Source organism: Panthera leo, chromosome B2 (genome assembly GCF_018350215.1).
Source record: "Panthera leo isolate Ple1 chromosome B2, P.leo_Ple1_pat1.1, whole genome shotgun sequence".
NCBI classification, from domain to species: Eukaryota; Metazoa; Chordata; class Mammalia; order Carnivora; family Felidae; genus Panthera; species Panthera leo.
In genome coordinates, this window is record NC_056683.1 from 142,813,934 (window position 1) to 142,830,228 (window position 16,295).

At 45.8% G+C, this 16,295-nt stretch overlaps 1 long non-coding RNA gene across 1 annotated transcript; it reads left to right on the forward strand.

The window, feature by feature from the left end:
• The first annotated feature begins 1,991 nt into the window (after positions 1-1,991).
• LOC122220555 lies at positions 1,992-8,201 on the forward strand. The gene is made up of 2 exons (XR_006202932.1): positions 1,992-2,412; positions 7,729-8,201. It is a non-coding gene; the product is annotated as an uncharacterized LOC122220555 (long non-coding RNA).
• Positions 8,202-16,295: the final 8,094 nt, after the last annotated feature.

Genomic DNA, 16,295 nt, shown 5'->3' on the forward strand with positions numbered 1-16,295 from the left:
AGGAGGTGGTAGCCAATGAAGAAATGGGCTCCCCAAGATGAGCTCCAATCCTCAACAAATAAAGTCACCCCTACTGCAATGGAGCTCAAATCTCAGGAGCCTTCAGGGTGGGAAGTTCTTTCAGATAGTTCTTTTGCTCCTGGCATCCTCTAAACCACATCTTCACTCACAGGAGGACTGAAAGGAAGGGTTTCTCCATGGGCTTGCACAAAAACAGGATAAGAATTCCTTTAAGCTGTTCTCAGTATTCAACGTTTCGATAACTTGCTTCAGCTCTGGGACACAAAACTGAAAGAAGACTCTTCACCTTGCTGATCCCACATGTACATTGACTGTGCACATCACAGAATATTCTAGCTATATTGCTACCTGGGGATTTTCATGTTGACGTGCTTTTTAAATGGTGCCAAAGAATATCTAGGTGTTTCCCGTCCTGTTAGACCAGTAAGATCTGATTCATTTCCACTTCACAAAGGCTCACTCTATCACAGGCTTGAGCAATCTATCTTTCCTCCCCACATCAAGGATATTGGATCAGCTTTTTCCTTCTCTTCTTTTGCTAAGGAAAATTGGGTCTTCATCAAATGGTTTTCCCATTTCTTTTTAAACAAGCAGGGTAAATGGACTCCGAGGTTGGCCAGTGCGTGGCCCTTCTGAGACACACATGATCCAGGGAAACCTGACGCCACAGCATTCCGCACCTTGCTATTGGAATGTTGAATGCTGTTGACAGGAAAGATACTCTTTCTTTCTACTCACCAAGAGGCTTTGATGTCCAAATCCCCATCACTCAGTCCTGGAGACTATCAGGCGTGTGTGAGAGCACCAGACACAAATCTCTGAGGTCAGGGTCTTGTTTGCATTCAAGTACATGTGCCCCGTGGTCCCTGATGACCAGCATGTCCCTCTCTGCATGTGGGACCATCCTTGGCCTACAGCCCCTGCTATGTTCCAGACTCACCTCACACGCAGCTGGAGCACAAATGAGGAAGTCAACGCAATTTGGTATTTGGAGGCATGAGAAGGCGCCAATTTACATTTTCTGTTTGCATTTGCTCAGTGCGTTCATTCCTTCACCCACCGTTGGAGTGAAGAAAAGCAATTCTTGGAGAAATCATTTGCCCAAAGTCTTCATTGTATTCCATGAGGTGCTCCCTCTTCTCAAGAGCAGAATGGCATTATGGAGGGAGGAATACAGTGGAGACAGGGAGCCAAGGCCCCTGTAGATGGTGGTCTTTAGTCCTCTGACGGGGCAGTTTCACCCTCCACCCTGCCCTGTTTCATGTTGTTTCCCACATCCCACTATGCTTAACAAGTCCTGGTCCTCTCTCCAAGCTGCCTGAATTATATTTTTTAAATACAAGTGGAATTATGTCACTCTCCTGCTTAAGACCACCCTCTAGATTCCACTGTCCTTGGTTTAAAGAAGAGCTTTTTCTTGGGCCCCCAGCCACCACCACCAGCTGTCTCTTTCCCCAGCCTCCCTCCCTCACCTATCACATGAACTTTCTTTGGTTCTCACATCCCATCATGGCCTTTCTCCCCTCTCAGCCTCACATATGCTACCCTCCTGCTGGGCTGTTGTCCCTTCTTTCTCCTCTCGTCAAACTGACAAATGCATTTGTCTAGAGAGGCCTTCACTGACCTCTCACCCTTCTAACCTCTAATGGCCCCCGCCATTACCAATGGTCCCTTTGCTATTCTGTCCCATAGGATTTTATGCCTGTCTTTCATGGAATTTATGACAACATTCAATGACATAGCTCATCTGCCTACTCAACACCTCCCAATAGCATTGGAAGCTTTAAGCGGCTAGAGGTGGTATCTATATTGTCCACCATAGTCTACCTAGTGCCTAGTACAATGCCCACCACTTTGAAGGGACTCCATAATCATTTGCTGAGGGAATGAACACAGGCATGGACAAATAATGAAGTCTGGATTTCAATACCCTGCAGGTGCCCTCTGGGCACCACACCTGACCTTTCCTTCCCAGATTCAGTCATGGTGTTTGTGGTTATGTGAGCCCTGTCCACTCAGTCAGAAAATCTGGCCCTATCTTCCACCAGCAGCAAAAAGTACAGGAAATCTCTGTATTTAGGAGCAAGGAACTCCAACTTCTCAACCAGACGCCTGAGTTACAGTTAATGTAACCAATGTTAACCCTAGAAGGCACCTTGACAGCCATCTCTCCATCTCTCCTGCCCTCATTTACTGATGAGCAGAAAAACCATGGCGATAACAAAGGACGTTATTGGATAACACTCTGGGGTCCAGACCCCAGGAAGTTTATACTGCAAATGAGCTGCTCAGTACCTCCCCCATGGCCAGTGCTGTCTCCTTCCCATCCTTTGAGTCAGTGTTCAGGACCCCCAGAGAAGGCTATTCTTATTTTCCAAGCCATTGTTCATGGTAAGCTCTGACCTTAGAATGACTTTGAGATATAGCAATTTAAGATGTAAAGCAATATTGATAGAGTCTAGTTAGACAGTGGTTTTTCTAACCCTCTTTGTCAAAACAATGTTTCCACTATTTCCATTCTAAATATTTCATTTTTGGAACATCGGTCCAACAAGAAAACACAAGGCTTGTTGTGTTAATAGGTGCGCCTGAACACACACTTGGGCAATCTGAGCATTTCTTGTGAGGAACTCCATGGGTCAGTGGGATATAATTTGGTTGAGGAAAAGAGAATCTCAGTGCCACAGCAAATGAATAAATAATTTGACGACCACAAAAGGAATGATTAGAATTTTCACCACAAGGCAAAAGAATTAATTGTTAAAATGTGCACAGGAAGGTGAGAGGATCCATTTTTAATAATAATGTTGTTCAAAAACAAATTTAATCTAACTACGCAACCTGAAATATTTTCATATGCAATAACAAAAATGAAGATTATTGGCTCCTCTTGGTCCTTAGGGATTATTTGTCTGTGAGCAGCATATGAAGAAAACTTTGGAACTGAATCCATATAACAGAAAACATCTGTTTGGGTATCTTTCAATTACAATATGTTACAGGGAGGAAATGGGATTGAGAAATACCAGTCTGACATGTAAACTGGCCATTTCTGACTTAAACATTTCATAGACTCCCTTGGCAGAAACACCTCTGGTGATCCTTTAAATTGATCTCTCTGCCTTTTGAAATTCTTAAAAGCGTTGGTCTCCCCATCTTCTTATGTGGTAAATAAAGTAACCAGACATACACACAAAGAATAATTGTGAGGGTAGGTTCAAAAACATTTCCCCATTAATATGTAAAAAGAGGGAGGAAATGGAAAGCCTGGATTGATAGCTGGAAAATCTTTGTCATAGAATGTGAGTCATTGATTTCAATGTTTCAGGTGGAGACTACACGGAGTGAAAGAAGGAAAGCTCACGTCTCCCATCTTTTAAAAACTCTGTGAGCTCACACTGCCTTCAGGCACTGTGCTCTCTCCTTGCCATCATGGCTCGACAAGCTCCCGGCCACACTTCCCCTGCTCCAGGCATCGGGCTCCACTTACTCAGGATCCACAGAAACCAGACTCTTCTCTGAAGTCTCCTACCACTACCAGTGATGTCCTGATGGCCAGTAGGGTGCACACGATGTGCAATGCCCTTCTTTTTGGAAGTTGTTTCTCTTCCACTCCACCCCACTTGTAGATTCGTGATTAGCCCTTCACCCCTTAAATAGTGTTTCCTCTGTCCTCAGCTTGGAAGCTATTAACACAAGTCTCACCCCACCCCTTGCATCTGCCCCTCCCCCTCCTGCTCCATTGGTCCAGGCCTTCATCTTTTCTGCCTGGACTCCCCGCCCACCTTGCACTCCCACCCCCCCACACTCCACCCTATCTCCTGATCGTGCCCCAGGTTGCCGCCAACCATCACCCTACAGGGAAAATCTGTTGTGTCACTTCTCCCCTGCCTTAAAATCCTCCAGTGGCTCCCCATAGCTCCCAGTTTACCCTGCCCAGTCAAGACCCTCCTGGCCAGGCCTGCCCCTGATCCTGCCCTTCCGGAAGGCCACCCTCTCTCCCGGTGCTCCTCACCAAAAGCAGCGGTGGCCTCAGCTACTGCCATTGGTCCAGCCTCTCCTCACTGCCTGGCACACCCCTTCCCCTTCATCACTTCCCTCTTAGTCTTTAAACCTTGGCCTCCATGCCACCTTTCTCATCATCTCCAGTAGCGGCCCTTTGTGACTTCTTTCCATTTTGAATTGATCAGCCTTGCCCATATCAATTTTACTCATCTTTTCAAAAAACACAATTTTGGTTTTGGCTCTTCTGCTTGGCTTTTATTTCAGCATTTTCTGCCCTTGTTTTTATTGTTTTCTTTCTTCTCCTCTCTTTGCATTTGTTTTGTTTTTCTCTTTCTAATTTCTGGAAACAAACACTTAGTTCCTGGAATGCTTTTCAGGCTGTATCTTTTCCTAGTACAACATTCTAAGGTGAACATTTCTCTTCAAGCATTGCTTTCACTACATCCCACATGTGTTTGAAAAATATGTTCTTTAAAAAACCTATTTTGGTTGGGGTTCTTTTTGACTTGTGGATTATTAGATATTTTTCTTAATTTTTAAACATACGGTGATCTTCTAGTGACCTTTTTGCTTTTGAACTGTGGTCACATTACACCCACTGTAATTCTCACCTTTTGAAGTTGTTGATTCTTGCTTTGTGGCCTCCTATGGGCTGAGTTTTTGTAATTCAATATATACTTGAAACTAGGTATATTCTCTCACCTCTCTTGGTGTGTCAGGTTTTTAACCATGTTTTTGAAATTTCTCCTAGACTTATAGATTTTTTGCCTGCTTGATCTATCAGTTCTGAGAGAGATCTGTTACAAAATTCCAGTATGACTGTGGATTTACCGAAACCTCCATCGAGTTCTTCTGGTCACTTTTTTTTCAAATATTTAAGGCCATATAATTAGATGCTTATAAATGCTAAGTTATTTTATATTCTTGATGGGCTGAATCCCTAATCAGTAAGAAGTAACTCTTAATCTCCAGTAATTCTTTTTCTTTCCTTTTTTTTCTTTTTTTTTTCTTTTTAACTTGCTTTAAGTTCAAGTTTGTCCGATATTAATACAGATTTACCAGCTTTCCTTTGGCCACTATTTACAGAGTTTAATGGGTTCCACTCTTTTATTTTCAAACTGTGTTTATTCTTATGCTTTAATTTGTGCCTTGAAAACAGAATATAATTTGACTTCAATTTGTAATCAAGCCAGAAAATCTTTGTCTTTTAACTGAAGTAATTAGTCTACCTTTATTGAATATAATTACAATATATTTGACTTTAAATCTACTATCTTACAATATGCTATTTGTCCCACTCACTCCATGCTCTTTTCCTCTCTTTTCTTGCCTTCTTTTGGATTGACTATTTTTTATCATTCCATTTTCTCAGTCTCTTTATTTATAAGCTTTATACTTTTTAGTATGCTTTTAATGGTTACCTTGGAAATGACAACATGAGTTTTGGACTTAACAAAGTGTTTTGATAATTGGTACTTTTACCTCCTCTAGGGTAGTATCAGGACCTTAGAACCCTTAGAATCTTTTTAATCCCTTCCAAACTTAAAGCTTTTCATATCCTACATAGAAATAGATGATAGATAGATAGATAGATAGATAGATGATAGATAGATAGATGATAGATGGATGATAGATGATAGATAGATAGATAGATAGATAGATAGATAGATGATAGATGGATGATAGATGATAGATAGATAGATGATAGATAGATAGATAGATAGATAGATAGATAGATGATAGATGGATGATAGATGATAGATAGATAGATAGATAGATAGATAGACAGATGATAGATGGATGATAGAAAAATAGATGATAGATGGATGATAGATAGATAATAACAAACACACATATATATGGATCCCACAAATATTATTATTGTTTTATAAAATCCATGTCATTCGGATTTGCTCATATATTTATTTATTTATTTATTTATTTATTTATTTATTCTCTTGCATCTCTAACCTTCCATCAAGGATTACTTTTTGCCTAATAAAGAACTCTCCTTAATGTTTCCTTCATTGACAATCTGTTGGTAACAACTCTTTCTGTTTTTGTCTGAGAATGTCTTAATTTCATCTTCATACTTGAAAGATATTTTTACTGACAGTCTATACTGGCAGTTTGATCTTTGTGTTTGGTTTTTCAGTATATTGAAGATATTCCACTATCTTTTTTTACTTCCATCGTTGCTCCTGATAACTCAATTATCAGTGTATTTACTGTACCTTTTAAAATAATCTTTTGGGGTCCCTGGGGGGCTCAGTCAGTTAAGCGTCCAACTCTTGATCTCAGCTCAGGTCTTGGTCTCAGGGTCATGAGTTCAAGCCCCACACTGGGCTCCTTATGAAGCCTACATAAAAAAAAAAAAAGTAACATTTTTCTCTCTGGCAGTTTTAAGGATTTGTCTACAACAACACCATGATAGATCCTTTATATTTATCCTGACTAAGATTCCTTGGGATTTTTTACATATATATTAATGTCTCTTGGGAAAATTGTCAGCAATTATTTTCATCAATTATTATTGATAAATATTATAATTTTGAGCAGTTATTTTATTCTTGAGGCTCTTGCTGCTACTCCTTCCAAAATTCCAACTGGACATGTGTTGGACTGTCTAATTGTACCCTCTCTTTGTATTATGTCTTCTTATTACCTTCTGCCTTTGTGTGCTTCATTTTGCGTATTTTCCTCTAAACTTACAGTTTACTAATTTTCTCTTCAACTCTATCTAATATGTCATTAAATCTATATATTGAGTTTTAACTAAGTTACTGGATTTTTAAGTTCTAGAGTTTATTTTGTTTTCATTTAAATCTGCTTTGCACTTTTTGTGGGTTCCGATAATCTGCCAAATTTTCAAACTTATCCTTTCTCTTCTTAAAAATAGTAAATACAGTTGCTATAAAGTCTCTCACTGATCACTCCCATATCTGATATTCTTACAGGGGTGCGTGTTATTTCTCGTTTTCACTGTTCTTTCACACAGTTCTTTCTCAGGTGACTGTGTACCTTCTGTGCCTAGTTTTTTGTTTTGTTGTTGGTGCTGGTCTGGCATACAATGAGGGTGTGGCCCCTGGGGGTGAGAGGCAACTGTTGTCCAATATTGGATAAAAGTCTAGTGAAGAAGAAACTTGCAGCTTCTTCCACCCAACTTGTACTCCTTCCCTGGGCCCCACTCCTTCTCTGTGCCGCTTGTCCCTCAGCACTTGCCCTTGGCTCTCCCCTGCTCTCCCCTGCTCTCCCCTGCTCTCCCTTGTTCTTCCTGCCTCCTAAAACCAGTTCATCTACAAATGGCTCTTGAGCCCATTCTCATTGTTTCATAGTTTCCATCTGAAAAAAAATCAAAAGTGATTCTTTTCCTATATGGATTCAAACGACTCTTAATTTCTTTTTCTAGAAAAGAAAGGTCCAATTGCATTAAACCAAGAGAGACTCTGAGAAACAACGTTAAAGGAGTGATCCATCATGCTGACATTAACTGGGAGGATGTCCAAAGCACACAGAAGAGTAAATACACTTAGAAAGATGATTTTTCATGTTTAAAATCATAATAATCATGTTTCCCATGTCCTCTTTGTTGAGGCTTAAAGTGTCAGGCTAAAAGTAATTAAGCTTTACACTCAATACAAAAATGTATTCAGAAACTGTCATGTCTCAACTTTGTCTTTATTTTTATGTCTTTATAACCAGGACTGGCCTGTCATAAGACATGACGCTTCATTGCAAACATCTCCACTCCTCACCTCCTCACGTGCTCAGCAACCTTCTCAGTGGAGTAACTGTAAACTCCATTCTCATAAAAACCCCAAGGATGTAAACCCCACAGGATTGAGTTTATTAAAGTAAAACCCAAAACAAAATCCCTACATTCTTCTCTTTTAGATCTATTCAAAAGAACCAATAGCCTTCACTCCCACAAACTGCCACAGTATTTCCATTCCAATGAAAACAAACAAGCTTGAACTGAAAAACCTACAGTCCGTGGCAAACAACAAGTCAGGTAATTTCCTTCAATAGGGACACAGACTTGTAAATAAAGAGGCAAAGCAGTACATTTCGAGGGACATTCTTCCCTCCTGTAACTTCCATCAGCTTTTCCCTCCATGTCCACCGACCCACATCATATCACCTCCTCCAGTCAATAAACAACCTCAGTAAAATGAGCTGCTGGCCATGGGCTTGTATGTGTGTATAGATAGAGGAGTAGAGAGAGACAGAGACAGAGAGATACAGAGATGAGATGGGGGAAGGGAAAGCAGTAAAGCACGTAAGGTGAAGTGTTAAGTCAGGGAATCTGGCTCATCCATGGAAGTTTTGTACTATTCTTGCGACTTCTCTATACATCAGAAATCATTTCAAGAAAGAAAGCAAGAACAAAAGATTCTGAGGCTTTGCTTTCAGTTTGTGAGCTGGACAAACCCAATCTCCGCTCTCTAGCTCCTTTTCAAGTAAGTCACCGCAAACAGCATCATGTCCTCAGGCAAGTTACAAAACAGTTGCCTGTGTCACAGGCTTCCTTTACTTCATCATCATCATTGTCCCTCCTGAAGTCTTCTCCTGGCCCCGTGATCAAACTTGGATGTTTTTCAAGTGTCTGTCAGTGGGAGGTGAACAAATCATCTTTCCAGGGAGGGAGCTTCTGTGCCTGCTCCAAATACAGAGCAAAAGAAGTTGAGAATTGACAGTGATCTTGTAAAAGAAAAACCAAATCTCCTGAGAGCTCACCAGAAGACAAGGCATGTATTAGCCTCGCACTAATGTTCGATGGATACATGTCAAGGGATGAAAAAAACATGAAATGTGCATATATGCCCAAAATGTCACAAAGCACACAGATGTGTCCACACTGTGGCTTGGATCCTGTCCCCTCTGGCCTGATCTTGCTCAAGGTTGAGATCTTCTACCAGCTTCACCTCCTGATTCTGTTCTGTCCCGAGGCCACATTCATGTCCATGCTGGTCTGCTCCCTTTAGACCATGGGAACTTCAGGCACCTATCCTAACTCCAGAGAGAGTTCGACTTCCTTCCTTGCAAATGCTCACATTTTAGTCTTTAATGCACAAAAACCTCTTCGCCTCAACTACAGACACTTCATAAACTTATTTTTGCCCCAGTTCTTTCTACTGCACAAATTCATCAACTACAAGACTTAACTGAGGTGGAATTGTCTCCAAGTCAAACACACTCAACAAAGTACAAGATGCTTGCTAAGCCCTCTCGAAGTGGGTGGAGGAGTTAAAGACCCTCCTGGGTTCAGAAAGGAAAAACCAGGGGCACCTGGATGGCTCAGTCGGTGAAGCTTCCGACTTTGGCTCAGGTCACGATCTCACGGTTCGTGGGTTCGGGCCCCGCGTTGGGCTCTGTGCGGACAGCTCAGAGCCTGGAGCCTGCTTCAGATCTGTGTTTGCCTCTCTCTCTGCCCTTCCCCTATTCACTCTCTGTCTCTCAAAAATAAATACATAAATGTAAAAAAAAATTTTTTTTAAAGAAAGGAAAAACCATATCCTCCATGCTGAAGGCTCTTGGCAAGATTATTCCTTATTTTTCACATTTATTCTTTGCTTGCTTTCTGTCTTTCCTGTGGCTGTGGTTAAAACCCAACCACTCACTAAATAGTTACCTTATTGGACCTTTGAGATTTCATATTTTATTTACTTACATATGTGCGTTATAGTCATTCAACAAAATGTTTCAAATGTCTGCAATACGGCTGGCATGAGGGTTGAAAATACAGGGGGATCAACCCCCGACAAGATATAGTTCTGGCTGACCACAGCATGTCTGGTCTTGGAAGTCAGTGCTTCAGGGAGTATTTGGTGGCCTATCGTGCATTAGCATATGATAAGTATCAGCTCAAATAATGCTAATTAACCCTCTATGCCCACCGAACACAAGGTAGCTTTTTACATAATGAACAAAAAATGTAATGATCACCTACAAAGTGAAGGTCATTGTACCAACGACGCACAGGAGTAGGGGATTTCAAACCATCTTGGAGGAGATAAGACGTTAACGTGTGAAAAAGTAATGAACAATTTACGGACACCTATGATCTAGGAGCATCCACTTCTTTGAGACGAGCAAGCTGTGAAGACAAGGCAGGTCTATGGGCAGAATTCCCGACACTGTCACCCCAACGTGGAAAAGGTTTCCAGCCAAATTTCCTCGTGTTCTTCAAATCACAGCACACAGGTTATTGCCTATAGCATGTTCTTCCCAAAGACACAGTGCACGGTGCTGGGCCCGCTCAAAATGGGCCGGACTCCTTTAGTAGGCCGGGAGGGATGTAGGAGCCCGTGCAGCGCGGCGAGGGGCGGGGGGCTCTGAACTCCTGGAACAGCCCAGGGAGGCCCCTCGCCGGTCCACCGCCATCCGTGTGCCATGCTTTCCGGCCGCTGGGTGGGGCAGTTGAAGGAAGGGTCACTCATGGCCTCCCAGAGAGGTAGAGTCTCCAGATAAGGTGCCACACGCACTGTTGGGTTTTCTTCGCCCTTGTCCCCACCGAAAGAAGCACCTGATGCCAGCCCGAGGCACTGCTTATTGCCACTAGTGTCCCCACGGTGCCATGTTACCCGGCTGCTGGCCCGATGGCCCTACCCAGGCTTCCGTGCCCACCATGGGCACATCCTCAGGCCTAGACCCCCGGCCGGACCACAGGGCACCGCGAGTAGCACGCCAGGCTGTGGCCGGTACAGTCCGTCCCTCTGGAGGAGCTCAAGAGACTCTGGAAGAGTCACCAAGTCACTCCCTCCTCTCTTAGGATGAGTCTCTGCTGAGGACTTTTCCTGGTCCCCCAGTAAGCTCGCCTTGCTGGGCTCCAGACCTATGCAAACATCGACTCCTGAGTGGAGACAGCTAAGGCTCCAAAGGGACCCCCTGCCTCACAGGCATTGGCAACGGCTCGGGACCCGGCCCCTGACCAGAAACCGCAGAGAGCCCAGCTGTGAGCATCAGGCACGCCAGCGCCGGGCACATGTCGGGGAGGGCTGGGCCAAAGACACGCCTCGAGGAGCTCAGGTCCCCGTTCCTGTTGAAGAACCTCCTAGCCCAGATGATTTCCTGGACAAAGGGGCTCCGGGCCAAAACTTGACAGCAAGCTGATGAAACTGCCCACCGTGTCGAGACCTGGGCATGAGCTCCCCGAACCACGAGCCAGGCCGGGACTCTGGGAAGGAGAGGATGGGGCAAGAAAACAAAGACTCGAGGGGCTTCCACCCTGTCGGGGAGGGCGCCCCCCGGGCCCTGCCACGGCCCAGGCGGGCGGGACATCGGAGCACGCGCAGGTGTAGGGGTCCGGATCTGCTGACCCAGGCTCAGGATCTGCCCCGGGAAGTGCCAGCGGGGCAGCTGCTGAGTGCGCCTTTATGAGGCTGCCTGCCCAGCCTCAGACCGTCTCTTTGGGGGCCCTCTTGGCCCCAGGCTGGAGCAGAAGGCAGGGAGCCAGTGCTCCCAGTCAGAGTAAGCCCGTTAAAGGCCTTCAGGAGGGCGCCAGACTCCTCTGCGTGGTTCTTTTTCCTTTAGGAAAGCAGACTCTCTTGGAATAACTGAGCCAACGTGAGCTCCTGCTCCACCCTCCCGAGTCTGGCCAGGCATCCCAAGCCCCATGCCCACAGCTCTCTCCTTGACCGTGACCTCATCCCCAAACACTGTGAGCCAGGCCTCCTGAGCAAGCGTGGCAGGATCGGAAAGGCAAGGCAAAGTTTCTGGAACGGGGAAAAGGCTTCACGTGACAAGGGCACTCTCCTCCCTCGCGGGCCCCTCCAGGACACCTTGCCCTGCAGCATGAGGACCCTCACACCCCTCCTCCCGGGCAACAGCACAGCTGTACTGAGACGCCACAACAGGGAGCCCCAGTCTGGGTGCACCACCGTGGCACGGGGAAGCATGTTCGTAACACAGATGCTCAGACATCCTACCCGCTGCCTGACCTACTTCATCGTAATCTCCCGCTGGGGGCTTGGGGCGGCGAAGAAGGCACACGCCGTTTTCAGAAGCCCCTCGAGTGACTTTTAGAAGCTCCCATATCGCCCCGGGGAAAGGCCTCTGCGCTGTGGCGTATAAAGTCTGCAGAATGTGAACAGACACACCACACCTGCCCTCACGGAACTCTCGAGCCCTCCCCTGACTCCTGCCTGCACCACCTCACACAGAATGAGGCTTCTGAGAAGACGAGAAAGGTGGGGGGCGGGGGGGGGCGGGGGGGGGGGCACGGGGCTTCACCCAGCTGCGGGCCCACGAATGGCACGGGACAGGCATGGTCTGGAGGCGACGGCCAAGGAGGTAGAGCCACGGGGCCAGGGTTGCAGTGAGTGGCGAGGCTTCTTTCGGGTGGGAAGAGGGCCCCAGGAAGCTTCTGAGGTTGAGGACTCTCGCTGGGAGAAAGGCACCAGCCACACATGCTGCCCGGGGCCAGGCTGGGCCAGACTTCGTCTTGAGTGACACACTCTCCCAGCCACACAGCACGGGGACCCTGGAGTCCCAAGATTCACCCGCTCAGCCCAGCCCAGACCCACCCCTCCCTGCTCACCCATCCCCACCCCACCCCCGCCGAGGCCGCCACCCCACCGCAGGCGGGTTGCCTTCTACGGTCGGCTGCACTCCATCTGAGCTGCTGAGCCTCGTGGGGTCCTGAGAGGAAACGAGGGACCGCCGGGGCCAGCCTGTCCTGAAGCCCTCTTTCTGCTCCATCTAGCCATTACTAACTAATCCTGAATCTTCTGCTTCTTCTGGGGCCATGACTGCTCCTCCCCTGCACTAAGGGGTAAAACCAATCATAGTCTGAAGGGGGACAGTCTTATTCTGGACACATAGACAGACAAGTCTGATAATTCAGAGTCTGTGTCCGATCCCACAGAGACTCAAATCATGGCTTTTGCTTGCAGGCTTTTGCATGTACTAACCCCCTGAAGACTCACAGTGACGCTTGCAGTGGACACAACCGTCACTCTATCCATAGAGAAGGAGACGAGGGCTCGAGACTCAGCTTGTTACAGGGTCCATGAAATGCCACCTCATAATACTGTTTGGAAAGTAGACGAGATGGGGAGAGGGATGAACAGGTGCAGCACAGGGAATTTTAAGAGCAGAGAAACTAGGACACCTGGGCGTCTGGCTTTTGGTTTAAGGTCAGATCATGATCTCATAGTTCATGGGTTCGAGCCCCATGCTGGGCTCTGTACTGACAGCATGGAGCCTGCTTGGGATTCTCTCTCTCTCTCTCTCTCTCTCTCTCTCTCAATAAATTAAAAAATAATAATAACAGAGAAACTATTCTATAAGATACTGTGGTAGGGGCACCTGGGTGGCTCAGTTGGTTAAGTGTCCAACTTCAGCTCAGGTCATGATCTCACAGTTTGAGTTCGAGCCCCACATCGGGCTCTGTGCTGGCAGCTCAGAGCCTGGAGCCTGCTTCGAATTCTGTGTCTTCCTTTCTCTCTCCTCCACTCATGCTCTGCCTCTCTCTCTCTCTCAAAAATAAATCAACATTAAAAAAAATTTTTTTTAAGAAGAAAGAAAAAAGATACTGTGGTATATAGATTTGTCCAAACCCAAGGAACTTTAGGACATGGAGAGTGAACCCTAATGTAAACTCGGGACTTTAGTTGATAATAATGTATCAATATGGGCTCATCACTTGTAGCAGACTGACCACACACTAATGCAAGATGTTAATAATACAGGAAACTGTGGGGGGCGGGGTGACACATGGAGAACTCATACTTCGTGCTCAGTCTTTCTATAAACTTAAAAATGCTCTAAAAAAAAAAAAAAGCCTAGTTTTTTAAGTCAATGAGATAACATGCATTTAAAGCACTTGCAAAGCGGCTGACATATTATCTGCTATAGTTATCACCATTTTCTGTCCTGGAACCCAGGCGGATCAGAAAAGCACCCTTCCCCCCCAAAAATCTAAAAATTAAAATAAACAAATAAACAGCAACAGCAAAAACAGAAACAGACTCATAAACACAGAGGGCAAACTGGTGGTTGCCAGAGGGGAGGGGGCTGGGGGGCTGGGCAAAATAGGTAAAGAGGACTGAGGGGTACAAACTTCTGGTTATAAAGTAACAAGTCATGGGGATGAAAAGTTCGGCGTAGTATATAGTAACTGTATGGTAATAACTGCTGACAGGTGGTAGTTACACTTGCTGTGGTGAGCAATGTGCAATGTATATAATCGTGGGATTGCCATGCCGTGCACCTGAGGCTATATAACATTATATGCCAACCCTACTTCAATTAAAATAAAACATAAATTTAAAAAACAGAATAAAAATAAATTACACATTTAATTTGAGAAAAAAAGAACAGTCCCACTCAGATTTTGTAGGCGATAAGAATATTTCCTTGGGTCTATCATCTTTGGGAGAAGCCCTCCCTTTAGATACCGCTGAAATGATGTGTCTGTGGCAGACAAATTTATAAAACTGCTAAGAATTCGCCAGACACCCCCCCCCACCGTGTTTCTTGCCTACCAACCATGTTGCTTGGTGAGAATGGGACATCCGAGCCCCAGCCACGCAAAAGATTTGCTCAGATTCACTGTATCACTGTCCAAACTGAAATGCCCTCTCCTGACTTTATATCCTTGTGTTTTTAATTTTTTTTTTTTTTTTACATTTTGTTTATTTTTGATAGACAGAGAGAGACAGAGCACAAGTGGGGAAGGGGCAGAGAGAGTTGGAGACACAGAATCCGAAGCAGGCTCCGGGCTCTGAGCTGTCAGCACAGAGCCTGACACGGGGCTCGAACGCACAAACCGCGAGATCATGACCTGAGCCGAAGTCGGACGCTTAACTGACTGAGCCACCCAGGTGCCCCAATATCCTCCTGTTTTTAAAGATAGCCCTAGTCAGGGTTCTCCACCGGGTTCTCTCCCAGGCACCCCAATATCCTTGTGTTTTTAAAGATAGCCCTAGTCAGGGTTCTCCGCAGATACAGAACCAAGAGGATACGTATGTGAAGAGAGTTATTTTAAGGAATTGGCTCATCGATTTTGGGGGCTGATGAGCCTGAAATTTGTAGGGCAGACTGGTAGGCTGGAAACTCAGGCAGGGTTTCCATGTTACAGTCTTGAGGCAGAAATCCTCCCTCTTGCGGAAACCTTAGGTTTTGTTCTTGGGCTCATGAAGCCTTCAACTGATTGGTTGAGCCCACCCACGTTATGGAGGGTAATTTTCTTTACTTAAAGTCAATTTACCCTAGATGTGAATCACATCTGCAAAATACCTGACAGCAACATCTAGGCTAACGTTTGGCACAACAACCAAGAATCGTAGTCTGGCTAACTTGACGTGAAATTTAACCACCACAGCTACTTTCCTAAACAAACAAGATGGAAATAGGTGTGTTTGGAAACTATTTCTATTTCAAATGCTCTTGAAGAAATGTACCTCAAGACGTTGTCATCTGACCTGCCAGGCTGGTCCGTGGACTCTTTTGTGCCCCTCTTGGCTACCTCTCGAGAAAAGGACTGTGTCCCTTACCGTGGCCTGCCGCACCACACACGCATGGGGATCTGGAAGCAGGGGACGCAGAGCCCAGTTGAAGAACCTGCTCATGGCGCAGAAACGCTCGCCTGTGCACATCATGTTGGGCAGTCCTTGCAGCCACCGGTCGGAGCTCTGTCCTGTTGTCACCAGGCAACTAACAGCAGACCCTGAGGAGATACGACACTCTCACCTTAGGTGGGAGGAGAGATGAGGTCAATCCCAGCACCAGAGGGCGACTCGACACCAGCTGGGACATGTTACTCCTGACAAGCACTTGGCCCTGGAACTCTCAGCACTGGTCAAGCAGGACAGAGAACGTCATTCCCTCCCTGGGCCCCCTGTGAGCCTCTACCGAAGACCTGACAGGAAACCAAGCTAGAAGCGTGCAGAAATGAGCTCAGGTCGCTTTGTTCTAACGTTCTTTGCACTGTGCTCCTGAAGAATGTTGAGGAATATGCAGCTGCTTGAACATGGCCCCGGGGGTGGGTGGGATCTAGGAGGCCATGACTGTGCCAACATTTTGAGAACACTCAGCCAGGAAGAGCATCTCCACCAACAGGACCATCCGTAGGTGGGCAACCTAATGAGCAAAGACAACTCCAGAGACTGTTCCCAGGGGATCAAAATTGGTCAGGAGGTTCCAACACTAAGTGAAGCTGTCCTCTCCACCTCGGGCAGGCTAACATCCCCTCTCCCCAAGACAACAGGCTCCCTCCCAGAGGAAGGCTCTGCTTGGTGGCCCCCGGAGGACCCTCCATCAGAGTG